This window comes from Protopterus annectens, chromosome 5.part0 (assembly GCF_019279795.1).
Source record: "Protopterus annectens isolate FY-2018-M chromosome 5.part0, PAN1.0, whole genome shotgun sequence".
NCBI classification, from domain to species: Eukaryota; Metazoa; Chordata; order Ceratodontiformes; family Protopteridae; genus Protopterus; species Protopterus annectens.
In genome coordinates this window covers 1595681742-1595709241 of record NC_056735.1, presented here as the reverse complement: position 1 = coordinate 1595709241, position 27500 = coordinate 1595681742, and the positions used below count along the sequence as shown (strand labels likewise).

The 27500-nt window shown below is 38.3% G+C and overlaps 1 long non-coding RNA gene across 1 annotated transcript in view; it reads right to left on the bottom strand.

The window, feature by feature from the left end:
* The window catches only part of LOC122801781, a 193670-nt gene that overhangs the window by 158976 nt on the left and 7194 nt on the right, over positions 1-27500 (bottom strand). The window contains exon 2 of the long non-coding RNA XR_006364801.1: positions 4341-4438. This is a non-coding gene — a long non-coding RNA (uncharacterized LOC122801781). The remainder of the gene's footprint in view (positions 1-4340; positions 4439-27500) is intronic.

Here is a 27500-nt window from a genome sequence, read left to right as displayed (position 1 = left end):
ATAGTTACTGTGTTCATTTGTTTTATCAAACTTCTAACTTTTTGGGTTTTACTGACTTTCTGCAGACTACTTCTTTCATTGGTCCTAATATGTCTAACCATCTCTATTAAATCAATCAACTCTACTCTTACATTATTTTCTACTAAACTAATAGCTCTTCTTTGTTCTCCATTTCCTGCGTGCACTCTATAGAAAGTTCTAGAGCATCTTTCTGTGCCACGTTCTCTTCAGTTTCGCCCTGCCATCCATTGCTCTTTCATATGGGAGCTCAGTAGCCTATCACTCCATAACATTAACTGTGTCAGAGTTGCCACAGTTTCCAGTTTTTTCCCTTGCTGTATAGCTCCAACTGAATGTTTATACTTGTTTCCTGTGGGAGGCTCCAAAGTATCTTCATATGTCAACTGATTAGATGCTTCCTTCTCCACTGGTTTCTCCCTATTTTGGGGGTCCATGACTCTATCCTGTTGTGTTATTGTCTGAGTTAATTGTTCTGTACTGAATTCTTCACTTTGCAGCTAGTCCATAACCTCAGTTTCTATTTCTTTAACTTCTCCATTACTAATCCTCTTTTCTACTTTTCCGCTTTGTTTTCTTATTTTTTGTATTGTAAAAGTTTCCATATCCGGAGATCTTTGCCTTTATTTATCTTCAAATATCTTTGGTGCTGGTCTTTTTGTATTAATTAGTTTTGCTTTCTCCTTTGCATAACTATTGCACCATATTAAATCTCTTTTTCTTTCCCATGTCAATATTTCTTCTTCAGATGTCTCCTGCTCCTCTTGTTTCTCCTTACTTTGGGCACTCATTTCTCCATCATGCTGTGATATAACCTGTGTTAGACTTTCTACACTGAATCCTTCACAACCTGGTACAAGGCTCCCGAGAGCACCCAAGCACTACCAGGTTATACCTCATGCCATGCCTTTCAGCCCCAAAACTTGGACCGAACCAGAAAAGGAGGGGGAGTATCAATATTTGTCAAAGATACCCACACCTCCAGGTTGGTGGCACAGCACGAAGCATCAGAGACTATCCATGTGCAACTAACAGTGGGTAAAACTACCTTCCAGTTTATAGCCTGCTACAGACCACCCTCCCAAACCCAGGAACCCGACTCAGCCTTCCTGAGAACACTGGAAAATATGAAGGTCTCTCCAAACACCATTATATTGGGCAACTTCAACTACCCAAACATAGACTGGGAGCATTAATCTAGCTCCAACACCCTAGCTCAAAGGTTCCTAGAATTTATAAACTCAAATGCTATGGAACAACTTGTTACCACTCCCACAAGAGGGGAAAACATACTGGACCTGATCATCACCAACATGGGGACTCTATGCTCCAGACCAGAAGTGTATCCCTCACTGGTAAAATCAGACCATAAACTAATCTCACTGGATATTCACATCCCGACCCCACCCCCTGCCCAGAAAACCACAGTGAAAAACTTCTCTAAAGCAAATTTCACACTCCTCAAAACTGAGGTGGAATGCTTCAAAGCCCCCGGGCCTGTGGAAAATACGGCCCAGACTGCAGAATCCTTTATAAACACATTCTATGAACACCTTCAGGAATGCATGGATCATACAATCCCAAATAAAACCAAGACCCAATCCTCCAGAGGCAGACGTCCTGTCTGGTGGACCCCAGCCATAAACAAACTATACAATAGAAGGAGGAAGCTACTTCATGATAGAGCAAAATCCCAAAAGGGAAGGCATCTCTGATCAGTGTTAGCAAAAAACTACGGCCACTCATAAAATCGTCTAAGGCCAACTTCGAGTAAAAAATTGCACAGGACACTAAGCATAATCACAAGGCTTTCTTTAGTTATGTTAGAAACCTGGGTGGGAATTCCCAGATATGCTCAGAATTCGTCCAAAATGACAACAAAATACACCGAACCCACAGACATTGCCAACATCCTAGCTGACAGGCTCAGTGCAAACTTTCCCCTCCTCACCAAAAGGTCAAATATCTATCCAGCAGAGTGCTGCCCCTGACATCTCAGATGCTCAGGTAAGAGCCGCCTCTCCAAAGCAAAAACACAGCATCAATGGGACCAGACAGTGTCCGGGCTGCATCCTACATGAACTCCAAGAAGAGCTAAACCCAAACATAAAACTACTGTTCAATCTCAGCCTTACCACAGGATATGTACCCAAACAGTGGCGTACAGCAACAGTGGTCCTTCTCCACAAAGGTGGTGCCTCAGCGGATCCTGGAAACTATCGCCCCATAAGCCTGAATAGCTTGGTCTGCAAAGCTATGGAAAGGATCATCATGGACCTCATAAAAAAGATATTGGGGACCTAAAGACACTGGATCCTACCCAGTTTGGCTTTGTTAAGGGCAGATCCTGCCTCTTAAACCTGGTCGATTTTTTGAAACAGTCACCTAGGCCATTGACAAGGGGAAGGTGGTCCACACAGCCTACCTGGACCTCACAAAAGCCTTCGATACAATACCCCATACCCCACTTGGGCATTATAGATAAGTTCACCAGCTTAAATATAAACCCCTATGTCACTAGATGGGTTGCAAACTGGCTCAAGGACAGAACCCACATGGTTAGAATTGCTGGAGCCATGTCAGACTCCAAACCAGTTACAAGTGGCATCCCACAAGGCTCAGTCCTGGGACCTCTCCTGTTCAGTATATATTTCTCAGAGGTTCAGGCCAACACGGAATGACTGCGGCTGACCAAGTTAGCAGATTACTGCAAACAGGGTGCTATAATCTACTCTCCAGCCGACACAAGCATCCTCCAAAAGGGCCTCATAGAAACAGACAACTGGTGACAGAGCCATGGCCTCAAGCTAAACGCCAAAAAGTGTATAGTCATCCCCTTTGGCAAAAACAAAGTGCCCACAAATTACCACATAGGTGGTAATCCATTAAGTACGGAAAAAGTAATTAGGGACCTGGGAACCCAAGTTGATAGCAATCTCTCATTTGACAACCACGTGGCCAAAGTGGTTAGAAAAACATTTTATATAGCCCACGTAATCATGAAGAGATTCACATCTAGATCATGGGAGGTCATCGTGCCTCTTTACTCATCCCTCATCAGGCCCATAATTGAGTACAATGCCCCTTTTGGGATTTACCTTACCAGACACCTGCAGCAACTGGAAAGACCCCAAAAGTACCTCACCAAAAGGATCAAAGGGCTCAAACAGATGCCATATGCTGCCCGGTTAAAGAAATTCCAGCTCTACTCAGTGGCATACCACCTGCTCAGAGGCGATCTGTGCCTGAGGTATAAAGCTATGTCCAACCCGGAATTAATGGACATGCTGCACCTCATAAAATCCAAATCCCATTGAGCTACGCACTCGAGAGACTTGAACCTCAGCACTGAAATAAATAGGACATGCTGGAGGGACAGATTCATAACCCAGAGGCTCCCTTCACTCTGAAATAAAATCGCAGTCCAGGTTAGGCAGAGTACCTCATTGACTCTCTTCAAGAGGAATCTCAATGAGTGGATGGGGGATCGTAGGTTTACCCCGGGTATCACTTCTGTGTCACTGTTAGACAGAGGCACAGTATACTAACCTCGAAAAAGGGCATAGCAAAATTGATTTAGAATGGGTGGCAAAAGCCAAACACACTCTGGCTAGGCTTATAAATGCCCTAGGGCAGATAGCCTAGTATGAACCTATGTACCTGTGAACCTATGAACAAATATTCCATAATTTCAACTTCTATTCTTTTTTAACTTCTATTTGACTAATCCTTTGTTCTACATTCCCTCTTTATGACCTTATTTTTTATTGTGAAACTGTCCATATCTGGATGCCTTTGCCGGTATTTCTTTTTGAATATCTTTGGATCTGCCATTTTTGTGTTGATTAATTTGGCCATCTCATTTGCATAAATATTGCACCATATCAGAGCTCTCTTTCTTTCCCATGTCCATATTTCTTTTTTGTACCCTTCGCCATATGTCATGAATAATCCCATAGTGCAAGAAATGTCATTTATCACATTCCAGCACAGCAGAGTTCCACATACACCTGCAATGAATACATAAATCATCATCTGCAAGGTGTTAAGAACTCATAAATAGTTTTGCTTATAGCTGCAATGGTTACCTTATCCAGAATAAAATAAGTTTATTTATTTATTTTGACATTTGTTAACTGGGTTAGTCTGACTGGGCAAGAAACCCTTTTTCAGCAGACAGCCAAGAAACTAATAACCAGATTAATATACATCCTTTATGTATATTATACCAGACCAGACATGACATTGAAAACAAAAGAATAGTAATTATATAACTTAAAAATTAACTGTAAGCCAATATATAGCCTTATTTTATAACTTACAATTATTCCACTGATAACCTTGGTACATCATCTTCTAAGGGCTGCATGATATGACTCCCACAAAATGGGTTGCTTTGAAAAGACCATTGACTGTTCACCTGGTCAATAAATATTAAGCTTTAATTAAGAATACATTTTTTAAATAATATACTCTTCAGAAACACATTCTTTTTGAAAGAGTTTCCATTTTGTCACAAATGCATATTTATTTACTTACAATGAATATACCCAATTAATGACTGCATTTGCCCCCACTGGCATAATGCCACAACATGTGAATGGTCTTGTCTTCTAATGTGAGATAAGTATTTTTAAAATCACCACTTTTTGCCATTAGTGGTTTATAATGCATTCAGTACTTTACCTATGATAATTGTTTACATGTAATGTAGCAGAACTAAATTTTGCTTTCTCTTTGGCATTGCAATGATATTCCTATATTTTGAACTTTGCAATGCACTGAATTTGATGAATATACAGTTTAAATGCCCTGCAATATAGGAATCAAATAGCTGAATGCAGTAGGTGAAATTGTGTGACAAAATGGCAACATGGGGGGCAGGCAATTCAGAGAAACACATTGCATAAAATAAATGGAAACATTATTAAAATGAAGGCAAACAGTATGGTGGAGAAGTTCTGAAATATATAAAGGTAGAGTGGCTCTTCAAAGAAAAAAGAAATGTTATTCAGAAACAGGGTCAATAGAATCATATTACAGGTAACTGCAGGTTTAACAGAGCATAGCATGAGGTTATCCTCATAGCTGGAAACAATGGAGGTGCAGAACATCACCTGCTATTCCACCAAGACAACTGACCATGCCTAACATCAAATCCAGTCCGTGATACAGAAAGAGTGAATCACTATTATGTGGACAGATGTACCATCCAGGAGGTAGAGGAGATGTGATGCTTCATATGTAGGCTCATATGATACATGGAATATATAACCCTGTATACACAAAGGTTTGTGTAATTGTGGATATTGGCTACAACAACCTTCCAGTGACCAGCAGAGGACACAGCGGGTTTATTGCAAGCATCTGCCTCAAGGATACTGCACCATTTTCCTCAATAACATACACTGTACTGCATGAGAAGGGGATATATTTCTTACTGCATGGTAAGGGGACATACTCTGTACTGCATGGGAAGGGGACATACTCTGTACTGCATGGGAAGAGGACATACTCTGTACTGCATGCAAAGAGAACATACTCTTTACTAAATGGGAAGGGGTCATACTCTGCACTGCATGGGAAGAGGACATATTCTGTACTGCATGGAGTGGGGATATATTCTGTACTGCCTGGGAACGGGACATACTCTGTACTGCATGGGAAAGGGACATGGACTGTACTGCATGAGAAGAGTAAATACTCTGTACTGCATGGGAAGGGGACATATTCTGTACTGAGTGGGAAGGGGACATACTCTGTAGTGCACGGGAAGAGGACATACTCTGTACTACATGGGAAGAGGATGTACTCTGTTTTGCATAAGGAGGGGACATATTCTGTACTGTATGGGAAGGGAACATACTCTGTACTGCATGGGAAGAGCACATATAGTGTACTGCATCTGAGGAGGCCATATTCTGTACTTAATGGTTAGGGGACATACTCTGTAGTACATGGGAAGAGGACATACTCTGTTTTGATGTGTCGGCCAACTTTTCTCATTCTATGGCATCATAGGACTGAAGGTAAGTAGCATAAGCACAGGATAAATGCTTCAGGGTAGGGTGAAATGCATATCACTTTACCTTTGTCTAATGCTGCCATCATGACATCTGACTGTGCCAGGCTATAGCAGCCATCATAAACATCAAGTTCAGATAGTTTGCCAAAATCTGTGATGTGTACATCAACAATAGAGGAGTCTGATATTGAAGCATCTGTGAGAAGAAATAAACAAACCCAAGGGCATTACTTCACTCTTGACAAACTGAATTCATCCTCAAGTCTTGGTGAGTACATTCACAAGGTATACCCTGTTTTTACAAAATCTCACCAAGGTGACACTGATATATACACTGTATATATATAGCATATATCATGGACAGAAGTAGGTTAAAAACTAAAAAAGAGAGCTAGGTGCACAAGACCCAGGATAAAAAAGTGACCAGTCTTTGTAGGTGCATTTGTGCCAGGACTGGAAAAAGATGACAGTGTAGAATCCTCAAAATCTGGAAACATTCCTACAATGGGGCTAGGCCAGGCCTGGGGGAGATGCCCCCCCCCCCCCATTGTAGAAGGAAGTAGCAGTCCACAAAAAAACACAAAAACTGATAGGCCAAAGAAGAGCCATAAAGACGATAAAGTGGACTATTGATGATAAGAAAGAAATTATGTATTGTTACTATTATGCAAAAAGCCCAGAATTTCCAGACACAAGATATACAAAATGATTAAAAGATAAATTAGATGAAAGAAAAATAATTCCGCAAAGAAAAAACTGTCAGAAGCTTCAAATGAAAATGTGTGTTCATTGATACAACAGACTTGTGAAAAACAGTATATACATCAAGAAACCTCAACCTGCTTAGATAAAGAAGCATCTGAGGAATTGCAAAAATATAAACAACAAAACCAAGAGATATTTGAAAAGTATAAAAAAAATATATGGACATGGGAAAGAAAGAGAGTTTGATATGGTGTAATATTTATGCAAAAGAAAAAGCCAAATTAATCAATGTGAAGAAAGCAGACCCAAAGGTATTAGAAAAGTGATACAGGCAAAATCATCCGCATATGGAACATTTCACAATAAAAAAATAACTTCACAAAGATAGAATGTAGAAAAGAAGATTAGTGAAGCAGAAGTTAAAAAAATAGAAGTTGGAGTTATGGAGTGTCTGCGAAGTGAAGGATTTAATGTAGAAGGTCTAACACAGGTTATATCACAGCAGGATGGAGTGAGTCCCCAAAGTAAGGAGAAACAGGAAGATCAGGAAACATCTGCAGAAGACATTTGGGCATCGGAAAGAAAAAGAGATTTAATAAGATGTAATATTTATGCAAAGGAGAGCAAAACTAAACAATACAAAAAGATAGCACCAAAGATATTTGAAGAGAAATACAGGCAAAGGAACCCATACATGTACAACTTTACAATATAAAAAATAAGAAGACAAAGAGGAAAAGTAGAAAAGGAGGTTAGTAATGGAGAAGTTAAAGAAATAGAAACTGAGGTCATGGAGTAACTGCAAAGTGAAGGATTCAGTGTAGAAAATCTAATCCAGAAACACCACAACAGGATAGAGTAATGGATATCCAAATTAAGGGAAAAATCAGTGGAACAGGAAGCAACTGGTCAGGTGCCATATGAAGATAATCTGGAGCCTTCCACAGGAAACCAGTTTAAACATTCACTTGAAGCTAGACAGCAAGGGAAGGAACAGGAAACTGTGGAAACTCTGATGCAATCAATGTTGAGGAGTGATAGGCCAGTGAGTTCCATATGATGGAGCAACAGATGGCATGGGATGAAGTTGAAAATGTGCCACAGGAAGATGCTAGAATATTCTATAGAATCCCTGCAGGAATTGTAAAACAAGGGATGTGCCCTGAGTTTGGAAGAAAATGAGCTAAGAGAAGAGTTGATTGATTTAATAAACATAGACAGCTATATCAAGATCAATGAATGAAATATACTGAAAAAGGTTAATAAAACCCAAAAAGTCAGAAGTTTGATAAGACAAATGATCACAGTAATTAGGACTGTTCATAGAGACCCATGCTATACAACAGAAGTAAAATGGATATATTACTGTGCAGCTTAATTAATTACTGATAATGTTTTACCACAAGATCACAGGGTAGAAACGAAAAGGAAGGGGAGAAATTGAATACCATCATGGAAGTATTGAATAGAGAAAACTATAAAACAGTTAAGACAAGAAGTGTCACTGTTAGAAGATTATAGATGAGGGAATAGATCAACAAAAATACTAAGAAAAATATATGTGATAAAAGCAATGAGCAGTATTAGAACAGACCGGAATCTATCATGTACTACTGCAAATAACAAACTAAGAATTTTAGCACAAATGGAAAGACTTAGAAGATATGAAAATAAATATAAAGGAAAAGTACAAAATTTATTGATGATCCAAAAAAGTTTTATAGAGAATTGGGAAATAAGGTAAAAGGAATTGAAAGACTGCCAAAAAAAAAGAAATAGATGCATTTTGGAGAAGTATCTATGACTATCCTGTGGAACATAACAAAGATGCTAAATGGATAGAAGACGTTTAAGAAAGAATAAGAGGTTCAAAGGTACAGGATATGAAATGGGATGAAGTAACAGCCAGAGAGATTGAAACAAAGTTAAGAAAAGCCTCTAACTGGAAAACCCCAGGCCCAGATGCAGTACCTAATTTTTGACTGAAAGTATTAACATCTTTGCACGAAGATTTAGCCATGAGTAAGAATTATTTATATGCACACCCTGAACAGACACCAAACTGGTTAACAAAAGGAAAAACAATGCTCCTACTTAACAGTGAGCCTGCAAGCTACCCTAATAATTATAGACCAATAACGTGCCTTCTGACAACGTATAAACTATACATGGGAATTGATGCTGACAGAGTTTATAGTCCTTTAGAAGAAAACTGAATTATGGCAATAGAACAAAAGGGCAATAAAAGAGTCATATGGAATAAAGGAACATTTGTTGTTAAATAAAGTCATAGTGGAGAACTGTAAAAGGGGGAAGAAACTTAGTATGGCATGGATTGACTACAAAAAAGCATTTGATAGTCTCCCACATTCGTGGAAAAAAAGAGTGCTTAAAAATGTATAAGATACACCCTATGCTGATCAGCTACATTACAGTGACCACACAACAGTGGCAGACCACTTTGCAATTAAGCCATGATAAAGGAAAAATTATTATCCCAGGGATAAAAATTCAAAAGGGGGTATTCCAGGGTGACTCTGTCACCACTGCTATTCTGCCATGCCCTTAACCCATTAAGCTGTCTACTTAACAGTCTAAGCCATGGCTATGATTTGGCTCTTAGAAAACGACAAAGTGTAAAGACTCTCATCTTTTCTTTAGTGATTATTTAAAAGTGTATAGCTCATCAGATGAGGTACTGAAAGCACAGCTGCAAGTTGTCAAAACTTTTTCAGATGATATAAGAATGTCATTTGGTCTTGATAAATGTGCAAAAGCAACATTTAAAGCAGGAAAACATCAGTTTGGAACAAGAATGTGATCTAAAAGAACTTGAGCAAGTGGGAGTGTATAAATACTTGGGAAATGATGAAGGATCAACAATAAAACACAAACAAATGAGAATAAAACTTAGTAAGGCATATTTCAGAAGACTTAAATTAATCCTGAAAACAGCACTGACATCTGGGAACAAGATTCAAGCTTTAAACCAATTTGCTCTTCCTTTCCTAACTTACAGTTTTGGAGTGATTGACTGGCCCCAAAATGTGTTGGAAAGATTAGATAGGAAAACAAGAAGGATGCTTCATGCTCACCAAATGATTTATAAAAATCAGTGCATACCAGGATTATATATTCCTCATTCTGAAGGAGAGATGGGCTTCCTTGAAATTGCTTATATATATATATATATATATATATATATATATATATATATATATATATATATATAGATCTGCAATCGTGGGACTCCACACATATCTGCTGACCTCATACGACCCAAGCATAGTGAAAGTTTTGAAACATGAAGAGAATAAATCTAAGATGACTTCTCTGTTTAATTTAGCAAAAGCATATCGGCATCAAGCAGGAATGGAATTCGAACCAGAAGTGGATAAAAATCAGGCAGGAACTGAATGTGCCAAAAAAAAAAAAAAAGAAAGAATATAAGGTAAAGGACCAGATGAGAAGGCAAGAAATATGGAAAAAGCATAAATATAGTTGCAAGTATAGAAAACTCCTGGAAGAACCTCATTTTGATCAGGAACTAATGCAGGAATGGTTAAGGAGAGACAAATTCAAACCAACAGATGAAAGGTTAATATTGGCAGCCCAAGATAGTGGGCTATGTACACATTGGCTTACAAACTCCATTGAACATGTGGGTGAAATAAACAAATGTAGGTTTTGTAATACTGAATTGTAACAGTTGCACACCTTGTTGCAGGCTGTGACATACTAATGGGAGAAGGCCTGTTTACTGAAAGGCATAATAATGTGGCAAGATTGTTGCACTGGGGATTGTGCAGACATTATGGTATTGAAGTAGCTGAAAAACACTGGGAAATATGAGCCACAAAGCTTCATAGAAAATGATGAAGTTTATATCACATGGGACCACCCATTGCCAACAGTTCAAAAGATAGATGCCAGAAAACTGGATATAGTGGTTCAAGAGAAACAGACAAGAGTAACATTGATCATTAAAATCGCCACACCCAGTGATTACAGTGTCTTGTGTACAGAGAGATACAAAGTCATAAAATATCAGGATCTGCAGGCAGAAATGAGGGCAATGTGGAAGAAAGATACCAAGACAGTCCCAATAGTTGTAGGAGCAACGGGGTCTTATAAAAACGAATCTACAATCATATTTAGGTATGTTACCACACAGAAGGAGTCATTACTGGGCACTCCAAGGAGCACTTTTGGCTGACATGAAAGATTGAAACAATACTAATTCCATGAACTTTAATCGTACTTTGACTTAGGAACAGGGCCCATTCCCATCATGGTATTAGAAACCCAAAAGGCTTGGAGAAATTAAAAAAGTGAGGATACAGCTACAGAACAGACTGACATGCAAATTCTATAGTGTGAGTACTTTATGCAGGCTGATATTACTGCTGAAGTCTCAACATGCCTGTAATAACAAACTGCCCATGTGCATTAGGGGAATGGGTTTGAGTTAGGAAGGTTGGTTGTATTGTACTCTATTTATGTTAGGTAATACCCATCAAGGGCATTGCCAACTGGCACCCAAAGTTCTTGTTAAAGTACTGCACCAAGATGTAGACTTCCTCAGATAATGAGAGGCCTGTCGTGCCCCCCAGACAGAGAGTCTAGAAAATAATCCGTCATTTAATGTTGAAACTCTAGGCAGACACCACGGTGAAGTTGTGTACCTCACAAACACAAAGTACAGGGTTTGATTTTCACCCTTTTAAAAAACTGACTAGGATAAAAAAGGGCCCATAAGGGCAGCTAGTTTAGCACTTATGCATAAGCCCATGAACCATAAACCATTCACCCCCTGGCAGGCAGGTTGCCTTTCTGCTTGTTTGAGTAGTCATATCACTGGCCTTATGTTGTACTTGGTCATGTGTGCAATTATGACCACCTACTGAATTCATTTGTTCCACAAGGTCCTGCATGATATATTGCCAAAAGGCACTATCTTTCTTATCAGTTAGGAGAACTAGCCAATCATGTTCATGAATGCAAGATGATGTCATTGTCTGAGTCTCCTTTCTCTTCCTAGCTTTCTCGGGCACATTTACTTGTAAATATAATTGTGATGATAGGAGGTACTGCAAGCTATGCCAGGAGAAGTAGGGCAGTGGATGTATAACATATGCCAGCACAGCTAGCAAGAAACTGATTTGTGCAGATGCTTGTGTTGAAAACTGCATTTCTAAAGCTGCTTGTGTTAAAATGTATCATGTGTGCACTGCTGGAAAGAAAAGAAATGTACATGCATTATTTTAACTGACTTAAATGTAAATGTTTTAACAGAAGATACTGAAAGGGAAGAGGTTAATCACAATCCAGCTGCAGCAATCTTTGAAAAATATTTGAAATTAAATTAGGCCATAAAGATTGTATCTTACAGTTCTGGTTGCAGCCAGAGAAAAATGTCTGGGAAACCAAGTATTAAAAAGCCTTCTTTATTGTCTGTAGCAGGGAGCAAATTGCTATTCTGGGAGGCTAGAGGTTTGAAGTTATTTTGTGACTTCCAGGCGCTGCAGCAGATCTGATCAAAGTTCTATCTGTGTGCATAGTAACACATAGGTGCTAAATCCCAACAGCTTCTAGCAATGAGGTTGCATGGGAACCAGAAGACAGATAACCATATGTATGTGATGTCATTCTGTATAGAAATAATGTCATTGTGGCTGGACCTTTTAGAAAAAATATTTAAGCTTTGAGAGTATTTGCATATATTTATTTGGTGATAACTTTGGCCAATCCTGAAAGCCTGGCTGTTTGGTAAACATTACCATTTGTATTAATATTGATTTCACTCAGTATAATTGGGGACAATTTTAAGAACCTTATAGTTACTGACTGGTGGCAGTGAATCTATCTTATAGTCTGGACAGAGTTGGTAGTTCAGGTAATCTGTGCTAGCCTTTAGCCTTTAGCCTTTCCCCGGTGTGTGTATGTGTGTGTGTGTGTGTGTGTGTGTGTGTGTGTGTGTGTGTGTGTGTGTGTGTGTGTGTGTGTGTGTGTGTGTGTGTGTGTGTGTGTGTGTGTGCGCATGTGTAATTCAAATCTCAAGGAGTGTGTGTGTCAGCTACTTGGAGCAGGGACATGAAGCACTAGCTTCACAAAGAGGGTGCTGAAGGACTTGGCTTGGACACTCGTCTGAGGACTTAACCCTACAGATGTTCCAGTGGGGAGCCTTACTGGGGACCTGGGAAAACACAGAGAGAGAAACCCAGACTCTGGACTGAGTGTGTTCCTTGTGTGCTCTTAAGGGAAATTGTGCTTGATGCAGAGAAGTCTGCATCTGGACACATTGAGTGTATCCATTTTTATTCCAAGTGAACATCCCTTCCCAGTGTCAGTGTTTAGGATTAAGGCTCCTAAATTTCTGGCCCAGAGTGGGGACATCACACTAACAATATACTTATTTAAGCTTTTGATATGTTTTACCCCTATCACCCAAATCTCCATAATACACTACAAAGTCTTGTGTTACCACTAATTGTGTTGTATCACATCAACAAATGTTCACATGCTTCACATGTTTTTTAGCTTCACTCAGGAAGACATTGTATGTGTTTTCTTAACACACCCTGACTGTGGCATTAACCTTAAAGGAAGACCCTCCGAGATACAGAAATATTTGAAGCATGTCATGTGTTCTGTGTATCAAGGGCCACGACAACAAATATACTGCCTCCACCACAAGTGAATGAATACAGTTATGTTTCCTACACCTCGTCTGTCTCCATAAGTGCTGCAGTGCTACAGAAACCACCACTGCATTTGAATATCTTTTTATGTCACCCAGTCTGCCCATGCAGTAGACTGTCAATGAAAGCCAAAATATGTACTCTTCATGACATTAGACCAATAGTGTAAGACCCCTGACCTTAATATGTGAGTAGCACAACTACAGGCTGTGGCCTAACAGGTCATCCATAGGAATGTCATGAACACCTAGAATGACCTACATTGCTCTTCCTATATGTGCATTTCAGAAGCTCCCATCCCAGAAAAGCAACTCTTATGTATCCAACAACTTGTTATGGATGTATTTCAAAACAGTTAGTAAATAGAAAATAGGTTTTATTATCAATCCTTCCCAAAAAACACAACACGGATCCTCTCTCAGAGCCACTGTGCTGATTGAAAAGGCTCCCCAGCAAAAAAAATGTCACATTACAGAGGCCTGTGAGCTGAATGGTCTATTGCAATTATGATCCTGGAGAAAAGGATCGCCCTTCTCTATGAGCCAGGTGGGATATTTCATGGAACACAACTCATCCCACAAACATCTACCTAGCAACAATGACACACTGAGTGCTCTCTTTAAACCCTAATACCACTTTCATGTACTCTGCATGACACAGAGGATACTGATGTCAGTTGCATAAACCCTTACAATAGATATATATAAAAGAACAAAGAGAAAGTAGCATTTTGACACATACATTCATCTGCCTAATTACAGAGTTTATGTGCCCAACTTCTTGCAAGACACACATGATGACACCTGCAGTGACACTTAAATTACTGCAGTGACATGTTATATATTTTACCAGTCACTGGTTGTGTACATTTCCTCAGTCAGCAGTCACTTTTTGTCAGCTTAATCCCATTCCCCCCAAAAAACCTAATATCTGCAGCTGAACGAAAAAAGCAATTTCTTGACAATTGCAATACCTTTGAAAGTCCAAACCTTCAATATTTCTCAGAAGAGGCATGATGACTGTTGGCAGCACCAGTGTAATGTGATGAGTGGAGCAAAAGGTATTTATCAAGCAGTTTCAAGGTTTGTAGAGCAGTAATTATGCTAATGAACCAATTTAAAGCAAATGTTTTGAAATCAAACTTCTGTAGAGAACAGCAAAAAAATGGTGTTCAAAACTTCTGGCTGTATTAAGGTGATTGCAACATTAAGCTTCTACCTGGGCAAAAACATTTTAGCATGGAGTTTTGGACAAGATCCTTCTCCAATAACTCACAGTTTTGTGAATACTATCCAGCTATCCTAAAGCAGGCATCAATCACCCTTCACAAGAGGCAAAGCCTACTATCTCTCAACAGGCCCTAAGCCATGTCTCTCTCTCTCCCTCTTAATTCTGACCCTTCTTTTTCACTAAAAGGGGCATGGTTTCCTCCATTCAGGACAGCAGCAGATACTCATCCCAAGAAAGGGGCTTTATGGACCCCCTGCAAAAAATAAGTTTAAAGGAGAAGAACAATGTTTGATGTTCACTCTTTCTCCTCCACGGTCTGTCTTTCTTTTTCTTTTTTTTTCTTGGCATGCCCAGTGCTGACATTTCAATAAGAAACCAAGTAAAATGGGTCAGTGAATTAAAAAAAAAACTAAAGCTTTAATATTTCAATGCTTTGGCACTGTTTTCAGTAAACAGCAAGACATTTGTCAAAGACAGTTAATATTTCAACTGTTGGGGTAAAGAATTTCAGTGAAAAAATCTTATGAAAATTATTTTTGCCATGAGCTATACAACATGTTGAAATAGCCAACTGCAATATTTCTATGATCTGTTCCAAAGACCAGAAACTAAATATGATTTTTGTGATGATTTTATACATGCCATTTCCAAAAATCCTGATTTTTCACTCAGGATTCTCTTTTTGGGAAAATATCAAAATATTCTAGAACTAGGACTGATTGTATAGTGGAAACACCTGACATTTCACTGAATTTGGTGTTCTGAGCCACTGAACTCCTTCACCCTAACAGATATTTATTCAGAATTTTTTTCTTATTAAAGTGTCTGCTTGTTTTATTCAGTAATATGCAGTTAAACGCTATTTTAATTTTACTTATGTAGAAATGCAGTCAAAAATTAACAATGGAGAAGTAATGAAGACCACAAAGTGCTTTTTGCAATCATGGCTACAACTTCAGGAATTTCATTGAATGACGTTGGAATTTCACAATATTGATAACTATATATTAGCATATATCGAATCACTGCAGAGGAGGTTGGTCTTTATGAACATGCTACACCTATTTTTACAATATGTAGATATTTCAGCTAAACAAATGATACAGAAACAGTTTATGATGACCTGCGATTCATAATAACTATCAGATTTTGATGATTTGGTTGTTAGGATGAACAAGCGCACACAAGTAGTTGAATTAAATGCCAGGGTTAATACCTTGCTAGTTATCTTCCTAGGTGACACACAGAAATAATGGGTGGTGAAAACTGTGAATGTGGAATCCCTATTGGGTTAGAAGATGATACCCCCCCTCAGTGTCTCCCATCTGATTTCCAATTAAAAGGGAGAGATTTGTATTGAGACTGAACAAAGTGTCACAGTTTTTGGAATTAGAAAAGATTTAGGATTGTGAATCAACTTTTAATATTAAGATAATCTGCCAGTGTTAGGATATCTTTAAGAAAACATTGCGAGGATGTAAAATGTTATGTATTCCATTAAAGAGCGTTCAGTCAGCCATAAGAAGGCAGGTTTTCAGATTATCCTGACTAGCACAAAGTACAAAATAAATGACATGAAAGGATTGCATACAAAAACAGTGAGAAGTCTTGGTGACAAATGTTTTACCCAATATAGGTCGATAAGTTCAGTTGGTGTTACTAGGCATTCAGTTCAAGAGATAATTCAGGAGTCAGCTCAGTTTCACAATTATCCCAAAGCACTGCCTGGGTAAGTTAATTTCTCAGAGTTAGATGGTTGCAAATGGAGGCTAGAGGAATCAAATCTTGGACTACAGCTCATCAAACACTCACCCTTAGTCCTCTGCACTAACACCATCAGTATGGTTTGTTATGTTTGCAGTTTAGGAAAAACAAATGGAAATTTAGGAGTTATAAGTGCATAACACTAACCACAAATATGTAGAATGAGGTGGTCCACCAGTCAAGAAACGGGAATAAAATTACATTGTAGAAGGAAAGTATTGTGGTGCAAGGCACATGTTTAACACTGGAAATGTTCTCAGAGCACTGTTTTTTATAAGTTTTTTGGTCCACTCAGACCACATCCTACCGGCTCAGTCCCCTGTGCTCCATATTCACCCCAGGTCTACTGGCCACCTTCCTGCCCCCACCTGGACAACTCCAGTATTGTTGGGGCCAGTTGTAGATTCTAAGGGTGTCTTAGGGGCTCAGCTATCTGCACTTCAATGTGAGAGGGTTATATGCTACACCCACTCCTTTCCTCCACCCCTCCCCACACTCATCAACTATGTACATGGGTAACTCCTCTTTTTGGACCATGCCTCATTGACAAGCACCCTCCCACCCAGGTTGGGCAAGCCCATCCCTCCCTGCTACTCCATCAGTCGCCTGAGCTGCTAATGAAACCTGAGTTTCCTGGAAAGTAGTCAAGGTTTTATCCTTCTATACCATGGTAGCAGCTTGTTCTCAGAGCACTTTGAGATGAAAGTGGAAATAAGTGCTCTGCATCTGGAATTTGGTAACTTAGCAACACAAGGTCAACTTTAAGACTTTTCCTTGAAGGGAAGGGATGGGTATTAAACCATTCAGGCAAGTGGAAAAAGGCTATTGTATGACAGCCTTTCCCATATGGATTCCAAAAATCAGTTGCATGCATCTGTGGCACTTATGAATTAGTGTCTCTTTCTAAGGACTGGAAAATAACCTCAGTTGTTTCAGCCTGTAACGGTACAGATGATAAAACAGTTCCACACAATTGCAAACTGATTAGTTTGTGAAGTATCTTAGTTAACCCTGGAAAACTTAGTGCTTGATATGATGAAAGTCACATTTAAAAGCACAACCACTTAGTTATTTACAGCAGTATACCTTCACTAGTGGCATTGCTGCCATGATGAGGCTGATGAACTCATACACTAGACTGCAGGTTTTCATTACATTCCTTGAAATGTTTCAATAATTTGATAAGGCATTCTGTATAGCTGACAAAATCAAAGAACTTGGATGCTGATGGGAAGTACTTACAGTGTGTTCTGAATGGCTGCATCACAGCTGATGGACAGTCACTGAATGCGTGGAAAGATATTTCCTATTGTACTGGTTAAAGATCTTAGGATTACATGAGTATCAAACTTAGTTTAAACAGCAAGTTAAGGCACATCAGCCAACAACAGAAATAAAAACGAAGTCATTGATGTGATTTTTAAATGCAGAATAGCTGTTATAACATAAAAGGTATTCAGTAACATTATTAGACCATTCTTTTAATAGGGTGAAATCTTGGGGAAACCTAGAGCCAAATTCAGGAAGGATGGCAAGAAGCATACATGTACTATACTCCTAGTAGTAACCACATTTATTTGTTTATTACATTTATGTATTGGGATAGTCCAGCTGGGCAAGAGACCTACCTCTTTTCAGCAGGCACCCTGAGAAAAACACTCCTATTTATACAAAAACAAAGCATATAATAGCAAGTAATGTAAAAAACAAAAGTAGAAGTAAAAAAAAAAAACATTAAGGTGGCAATTGTGAAGTAAGTCTTAGGGGAAAAAGTTAAAGCAGTCAATAATATAATATAAATGATGCATATGGTAACAGGTACAGCACATATAGAATAACACAATATATTAATTCTGCTGTTACTAATGGCACCTGTAAGGTTAGTCTTCTGTAAGGAAAGACTTTCGTAGGAAGAATTGCAGTATAAAAAATGAAAGGAAAGTAGTAGTCCTTTATTCTAGCTCGCAGCTGTCCAGATTTTCACTGCATGTCCAGATTTTTTGCTCATATGTTTGATCCCTTCTTCATAAAATTGGTGGCTTTGGTCAAATCACTGAGGACTGATGCCACTAAATAATGACATACGTTTGAGTTTCAGACTCCATACCCTTCAGAAAATGCATTTTAACTCAAATCCTGTTATTCTATCAACTTTCTAAGTTTATAAGAGGAATATTCCAAGCCTGTCCCTATTTATGGGTCATTGCCCCCCCAATTATTTTAGGGTTTGTCCAGGTTTCTTGTACTAAGAGGCTGAGGAGTATGTTTAGAGAAAGCTAGGAAAAACTAGTAAAGTGAGAGAGAGAGCAAGTGGAGAGGTGAGGTGGAAGTAATGGAGTGAAGTTTTAGAGCATTTGTAGAGGAAGCAGAAGGCAGGGTGTGAATATACTGAAATATAGATGGCTTATTTATGAAGTGAGAAGGGGAGGGCAGTAGCTGTGGGGAACAATAAGACTGGTCAGGTTAGTTCTTTATCCAGGAGATGTACCAAGAGCATAGCCTCACAGAGGAACTTTAGTTATACATTGAGGGAGTTAATATTTTCTGTTAGTCTAAGATAGAGCGGTAGTGAGTTCCATGTTTTTGACAGACAGGAGGAGTATAAGGAATGACATGCTGTGTTATTAGATTTACTTAGAGTAAGTATAATTTCATCAGTATTGTGTAGAGGTCCGGTAAGGGAGTACAGTTGGAGAATATTATTAAAGTTAGGGCATTAATCTAGGCCTGCAAAAATTTGCGATATGCAAAGGGAAGGGAGAGTGACCAGCAGGCTGCTGCTCAACTTCACAGCACAAGACGGGGCAAAATTAAGGACGCCTGTTACATTTGCCTCTTTAAAGCCTAAAAAAGTTGCCAATCTAACAACTTTTGCTCTACTATGGATTATCTAAAGGACATGAAGTGAGAGACTCCAATATGTGGCATTAATATCTGACCGAAATTATCAGTTATTCAAGAAGTCAGGAAAAAGGAGACACTGGGGATGTTGTGAGTGTGAGTGCGTGTGTGTGTGTGTGTGTGTGTGGGGGGGGGTTAATGAGAGGTGATGCCTAAGCTAACACATTGTTCATTTTTGCAGGAAGTCTGATCTGTACTTCTAGTAGTTAATAGTGATTTAAAAATGTTCAAATTAGCTGATAATTAAGCCTTTCCCCATTGCAGCTATTGAATCAGAAATCGCTACATCATGGACAAAGGGCTTGTTCTACCACAGGTTATACATCCATTGTTGAGGTGTTGGAGAGATGTGTCTATGGACAATTGTTGGATTTTTGGATAAATTTTCAATCTGGTTTTAAACCATTACATAGTACTGAGGCGGCTTTATTGAAAGTTATGAATGATATTTTTCTTGCAACTGATAGTGGTAAATCTGTATTATTAGTGCTGTTGGAATACAGTTGATCATGAGGTGCTTTTACCATCTTGAACATTATGTAGGAGTTACTGGTTTGGCGTTAGATTGGTTTAGGTCTTACCTTACTGATAGAATGGTATGTGTACAGATGGGTGGTTTTCTTCTGATTTTTTCCACCTTCCTTGGGGGTTCCACAGGGTTCAATTCTGGGGCCTTTGTTGTTTTGTATTTATATTCTGCCTCGATGATTGTCAACAGATATGGATGGTGGAGAACTATAATAATTCTAATAAGATAGATTATGGTGAATTGACTCCCTATTTGAAGGATTCTGTTGTTAATTTTTTAGGAGTCATATAAATAGGGTAGTTGCATCTTCCTTCTATCAGTTAGGTGAAACCTTTTTTATCTAAATGTGATCTTGAAACTGTAGTGCATGCTCTTATAACTTCACGTTTGGATTATTGTAATTCTATTTTATTTGGTGTGAGTCAGGGAAGTTCTTGGAAGGCAAGCAAATTTGATCATGCAATGCCTATATTGGCAGTCTTACACTGGCTGCCTGTTTTTATAAATTTGTTTTAAAATCTTGTTATTGGCATTTAAAGCTCTTAAATTTATCAGAATTGTTGCATCCTTATGGTTCTGAAGATTTGTCTTTACTTGAGGTCCCAAGGTCGGGAGATAGAGCATTTGCTGTTGCAGCTCCAAAACTCTGGAATGAGCTTCCACTTTATATTCGGCAGTCTTCTTCAGTGGCAGCTTTTAAATTAAATCTTAAGACTTATTTTTATGATTTAGCTTTTAGTAATGTACGTTGGTTGAATTTGTATTTTATTTTTGTAACTTTGTAAAGCACTTTGGTAGCATTTATTGTCTGTAAGGTGCTATATAAATAAAATTTGACTTGACTTGACTTGACTTAATAAGAGAAGTGTGGCTCTTTATATACTCCAGGCAAGTTATAGTTTTGAAATTAATTTACTAAAGATGGTTTAGATAAGACTGACAAAAAGTATTACAGGCTTTGAGAGAAAGAATTATGAAACAGGAGGACACTGCTGATCTAGTTTTCACTGACACGTAGGAAATACACTGAAAATCTGTTTACAATATATGAGGCCTTTAGAGAGAATTTTTTTTTTCTGCCATAAAAGGGCAGCTGTATCTACTGTTAATTTATTTTTTCCAAGTTCCTTATATGCGCTGATATTATTTAATTTTTTCCACGTTCCCTTTATGTGCCGATAACTGTTTTCTGGATTATTGTTCATTTTATACTGCCTCAGTCTGAGTAGAACATGTAATATGATAATATAAACTATACACACATGAAGTCATATATTTCTGTAAGATGAACTACGGGAATGGTATGGTCCTCAAGAAGTGCTGTTGAATCTTGAAATACTTTGCTAGACATTATTAAGACCATGCACCTGGCATCATAATGCAGAGGGTAGGAGTCTTAACTGCAACCTAGGTGACCAGGGTTTGTGTGGTAGCCTTGTCATTGGACAGTCCAGGCACAGATAGTGTGGAGGAGAATTAAAAATGATTATGAACTGCTCATCTCACCAGGGTGAGAAGAAAATGAGCAGTTCCTAATGGCTGCCTGTATAATGACGCTTCTCAGGTGTCTGTGGCCTGATGAAGGGAATAAACTGGCTGAGATGATTGGCAGGCAGTGCAAAATGCACAGAAGAAAACACACACATGTGCGTGCACACACATGTATATGTATATATATATATATATATATATATATATATATATATATATATATATATCACTAAATGTTGAGACAACTTCACTAAAACCTCAATTATTATAAGATGTCATATAGTGAGGAATAAAGAAAAAATAGCTAAAAGTAAAGCAGTTAATGGGACAGACTAAATTAATGTTTACAGTAAGAGATGAGGAAAGTGAAATAAGCACTATATGGGAAAGTTAAATAAAATGAGCTATTGTTTTTAGAGAGGTACTGCAGCTTGACAATATTTCTGAATGGAAAAATGAACTGGGTGTAGTGCAATATCAGAACCAGCTGTGATGCAGATACTGTTTATTATACATTTAAAGCATTAGATTAGCCAAGGCCAAAGACAACCACACAACATTCTTTAGCTACATCTGGAACCTCAAAGGCAATACACAATATGCAGAGCTCATTGTTAATGGAGCTGCCTATACTGAGCTAGAAGATATAGCAAACCTACTGGCAGACCAATTCACCTCAGACTTTACCACTCTCTCCCCCTCAACCTTACCTCAGGAAATACCATCAAATATGACTCTCCCTAATATCACTGCAGAACAGGTCCTCAATGCTCTCTTTAAGGCCAAGAAAAGTGCATCAGTGGGCCCAGACAATATCTCAGGATGACTTCTAAATAGCATGAAACATGACCTATCAGGGTCTGTGGAATTGTTAATTAATGATAGCCTCCAAACAGGCTCCATGCCTCACGAATGGAGAATAGCAACAGCCATTTCTCAATACAAAGGTAGGACATCAACAGACCCTGGAATTTATAGACCCATAAGTCTCACTAGTCTCATATGCAATGCTGTGAAAAGAATCATCATGGAAATTATCAATAATTACATAGGAAACCTCCAAACACTGGACTCTACCCAGTTTGATTTTGTCAAGGGCAGGTCATGCCTACTCAGTCTGGTGGACTTCTTTGAGAAGGTCACCAAAACAATGGATGAGGGCAAAATGGTTCACACTGCCTACCTTGACCTGGCCAAGGCATATGACACAACACCCCACTTGGGCATTGCTGAGAAACTTAAGAAGTTAGATATAAACCCTTACGTCACCCTGCGGATAGCCAGCTGGCTCACAGATAGGACCCAAGAAGTTAGAATTGGGGAGTCCACCTCTACAAAGACACCAGTCACAAACAGAGACCACCAGGGACTGGTCCTGGGACTGCTCCCTTTTAGCATGTAATTCTCTGAAGTTAAGGGCAATGTCAAGGGCCTCTGTCTGACCAAATTTTTAGATGATTGCAAATTAGGAGCAGTTATAGAATCCCCCACGTACCTCTCAACTGTCCAGATTTATGCATCATGTCCAGATTTTTTTACTCATATTTTTGGTCTGTTCTTCATCAATTTGGGGTTTTCTGGATTTTTGTGGCAATTCAGTGATGATTGAATTCACTAAATATTGAAAGGCATTTGGGTTTCAGACTTCAAGTCCTTCGGAAAATGCATGGTAACACAATGCATTTTATTCTAGCAACTTTCTAAGTTTATAAGAACAATATTCAAAATGTGTCCCTATTTTCAGGGTTTTACCCCCCATTATTTTTATTTACTTATTATTTATTTATTTTACATTTGTTGACCGGGCTAGTCAAACTGGATATATGTCTATTTTCAGTGGAGGCCGGGGAGAAAAGCTCCAACAAACAAAAAGCACACTGTCATTTATGATATGTGACATTTACAAATGCACCTAATGTACAGATAATCATCACAATCATTACGTTTTTTTTTTTTTTTGCATTTCTGTAAAGAGAATCATGGTACATTTCCACTATGGTTAGCCATTTAAATATTTAGCTAATAAAAATTATATATGAGAGAATACTCTTAAGTTAACAGCAAAAGTAGGTAGCTTATACACTCTCTTAGTAGTTAACAGAAAAGTAACTAGTTTATACGGGTATGGTGATTAGTACTCTGAGAAAATTGAGGTAATTAGTCAGGGTTAGAACAAGGGCATAGCCACTGTGATTTAACATATGGCTTCAATTTGCTTTTAAATAATGTTGTAGAGCTAATTGCCATTTGGTCTTTTGGGAGGTTTTTTTTGTTGGCAGGAGTTAGTTGTTTTTGGCTTTGCTCAGATTTTTGAGCTAAGAGGTTGACAGGTATGATATTCCACTGGCACTAATGTTCTCCAGGAAGGGCAAACTCTGACAAATAACTTGTGTTAGAGTCATGGACTAAAACTAAATGGCAAGAAATGCATAACAGCATAATTTGGAAAGTCATCCACCCCAGGTAACCATCATATTGACAACACACCAATAAGAGTCAACCCAATAGTCATGGAATTGTGGACTCACATAGTAATCTAGCCTTTAACCATCATGTGTCTACAGTAATGAGAAAATCATTCTGTGTTTTGCAACTTATAAACTAAGGAATGGCATCTAGTCCAAGGAGGTCATTGTTCTACTGTATTGAACATTCATCATACATATCATTGACCACAAAGCCCACTTTGATATGTACCTAACCAGGCACATCCAACAATTGGAATGTCCTCTGCAGTTCCTCACTAAGAAAATACAGGGTGTAAGTAACATGTCATATACAGACCACCTCAAGGCCCTATCTCTGTAGTCTGTCTCCTACAGGCTGTTGAAAGGAGATCTATGCCTGGCATTCAAGGCACTGCCAGACTCCAACTCGATGGACCTCTTGCACATCTGCAAATCAAACAGCACCAGAAATACCCATTCTAAAGACTTAAACCTTGCCTATGATATAAATAGAAGAGTTCCTCCCTAACCCAATTCAGTTGTAACTTGGAGAATGTGGAACAGGAAATTCATCCCCGGTTTGGCACCTGTGTCTCTAATGGATACAGGTAACATGTGCGTGGTTCATCAACTAGGGCCATGCTTACACTTCTCAAGGGTATCAGAACTTGTCAGAGATTTGGGATGCATGGCAAGGCTTAACAAGGCCCTAATGGTCTTTAGCTTAGTAAACACCTATGAACCTATTTGTTGTTTTCTGTAAGTTTTAACTGTAGTGAGATGTAGCTCCATATTTTTCAAACATTGTGAGAATATAGTGGGTTCCCTGCACAGTTTTGCAGGACAGACTTTTTCATTGGAGTGTAGTATTCTGTTGATTCTGCATTCTTGTAATATGTTTTTTAGAGGGGACAACTTGTCTGACTTATAGATAAGCTTGTTGGCAGGAGTTAGTTGTTAGCTGGTCAGCTGATTTGAAGTTCAAGCCAATTTAGGTCTATTAGGACTGTGCAATGATGGGTTTTATGAGGTGAATGTGCAGTGAATTTGCCTATTTTATTATAGCATTCATCGAGTTTGGACTTGAAGGTATTATAAAGGTTTGTGAAAATAGGCGATGCATACAGTACAGTTAGGAGTAAGTAGAATGTTGCTATGGATTTTCCGGTGGATACTATAAGATACTGTTTTGCTGAATATGGGCAGCCTTAATTTTTGTATGTTCTTTGAGAGTTTGGAGAATATGTTGGTTGTATTTGAGTTTATCTATGAGTACTCCAAGTAATTTGGCTTATGTTACAGTTTCTATTATTGTGTTGGCGAATGAGACAATAGACTGGATTCATAAAGGTTACCACAAAGTGGATGCTTTCTGTAGACTTTCTGAATTCAAGAACACTCCTACCACAATGCCTGTGTTGGCTAGTTATTGAGAAAGTTTACACTAAGTGTACTACACTAAGTGTACACTTAGTGTACACCTTATAGAAACCTTTATGAATCTGACCTAATATGGAAAATATGTTTCTGGATAAAGCGCATGAATTTAGTCTTTTTTTACATTTAGGAGTAGTCTGCAGTCCCTAGCCAAGATTTGACAAATGAGAAAGATTCCTGGGTGAGTTCCTGGGGGTCTGTATCACTTTGTCAAACGTAAATGAGGGAACTCTCATTTGTCAAACACCTATTTAGCGAAAACACTATTCATCAACTGAAGTTTTAAGCGAAAATTTTCCTAAGACAAACTGAAGGTAGCCCACCATAATGACCATAGCAACCATAAACAACCCCCCCAACTCAATATACCAACTCCGAGATTGCACTACTGTGGAGAAAAGGGCAAATTTCAGATGGTGGCCACCCATCGGTTTGCCCTAGGAAACACTTTGCTTAAAATATCAGTTGATGAATAGTGTTTTCGCTGAATAGGTGTTCAACAAATAAGATTTCAGTTTTGGCAAAATAATATAGACCTGAGTTCCTGGATGAGTTTTAGTGTTGACGGAAAGCAGATGAGGGTTGCATCATCTGCATATTGAACTTTATTTGCTTGTTTAGTGGTGGTGTATATACTTATTAAGAAGTGTGAGCTTATTTAGAGATTTAAGCATAATTTGGACAGTCACAGAGATAATCTGGTTTAAGAATTAAATTGGCTAAATATTGAGAAAATCTTGGCATCTCTATCAGTATGGTTGAATGCATTTATATAGATGAGACTATACAGGCCAAAACTGGATATCATTTAGAAAAAAGTGAATGACCATTCAAAATTTAAAATTTTAAAGAGTAAATTAAAATCAATACAGTGACACCTCAATTAGGCCTATGCCAAACAGTACTAGAATTTTGGTTTGGTTTATTACTGTGATGCCTTTTATATAATATTTCCTGGTTCTTCATAACTCTGCATGATTTGCTGCTTGGGTCCCTAGTTTTCTCCCACATGTATTAACATATGAACATATTTTTAATAAGTGTAATATCAATGGTAATATTGCTAATATTGCTAACTGTATTAATAATAATAATAATCATATCTCAACCTCTTATTGCAAAAAATCTTGACAAAGCCTGAGAAAATGTGTGTGTGTGGGGGGGGGGTGTCCAAAAATATGTACTGATTTTAAATATTGCTCTTATAAACTTAGAAAGTTGCAGAGTTTGTTTTAACATACATTTTCTGAAGTATATGAAGTCTGAGACGCAAATGTATGCCATTATTTAGTGACTTTAATCATCAGATCATCCTAGTGATTTGCCAGAAAACCACAAATTGTATGAGGAATAGACCAAAAATATAAGGCAAAAATCTGGAAATTCTGCAAAAATGTGTACAGTTGAGAGGTATGAATTAATAATAGCTAGATTGCATTGATAACATGTCTGTCATTCAATGTCAAAATCTCTGTAGCCAATTATTTGAATTTGGTTTACTGAGTAACATTTTCAGACAGCCAGATTTGAACTTTCTCCATAAGGTCACGGTTGTCAGCCTACAGAAAAATGCTGTGTTTTAGGGTCACTTTAATTGGTTTTCAATTAGTATGACTGGGCTTTAGTGGCCTTGCAATTAATGAGTAAACTTGTGTCCCTTATAGTACATTAATCGTTGCTAGTAGTTCCTTTAATTATATTAATAATATCAACATATTGTTGTTATGCTTGTTGTATTTAAGATTTATACATATATCATCTCTCAGGGATTCAGGAAAGCCTTAAGACATTGTATTAAGGGCCGTGGTAGATATATTTCTGTTGATGCAGCACTGTAACTTGTGATTCATAGAAATAGTATTAGCCATGATTAGGAAACACATCATTACAGCTCATTTACATATCTATAAACCACAGTTAACTATCACAATGTTCAAATCAGCACTTCTGCAGTCGTTAACTGTGATAGCAGCATCCTGTAAGCATAATCATCCCCCCTTTGTGACTCTTCTACACACACAAGTACTCATTCAAAAACACACACACACAAAAGCACACGGCCATAGCTCTATTACCTATCCCTGTGTTGGCCAAACGTTCCTGATGTCTGACTCTAAGCCATCAGTGAAGGTCACTTAATCCACGGTGTTCAGTGTTCAACCCACCCCCAGTCCTTGTACTGATTTTAGTGTTATTACAGCATGCAAATTAAGGGTACTCTCCCTGGTGTCCAGTATTCCCCCAATCATTTG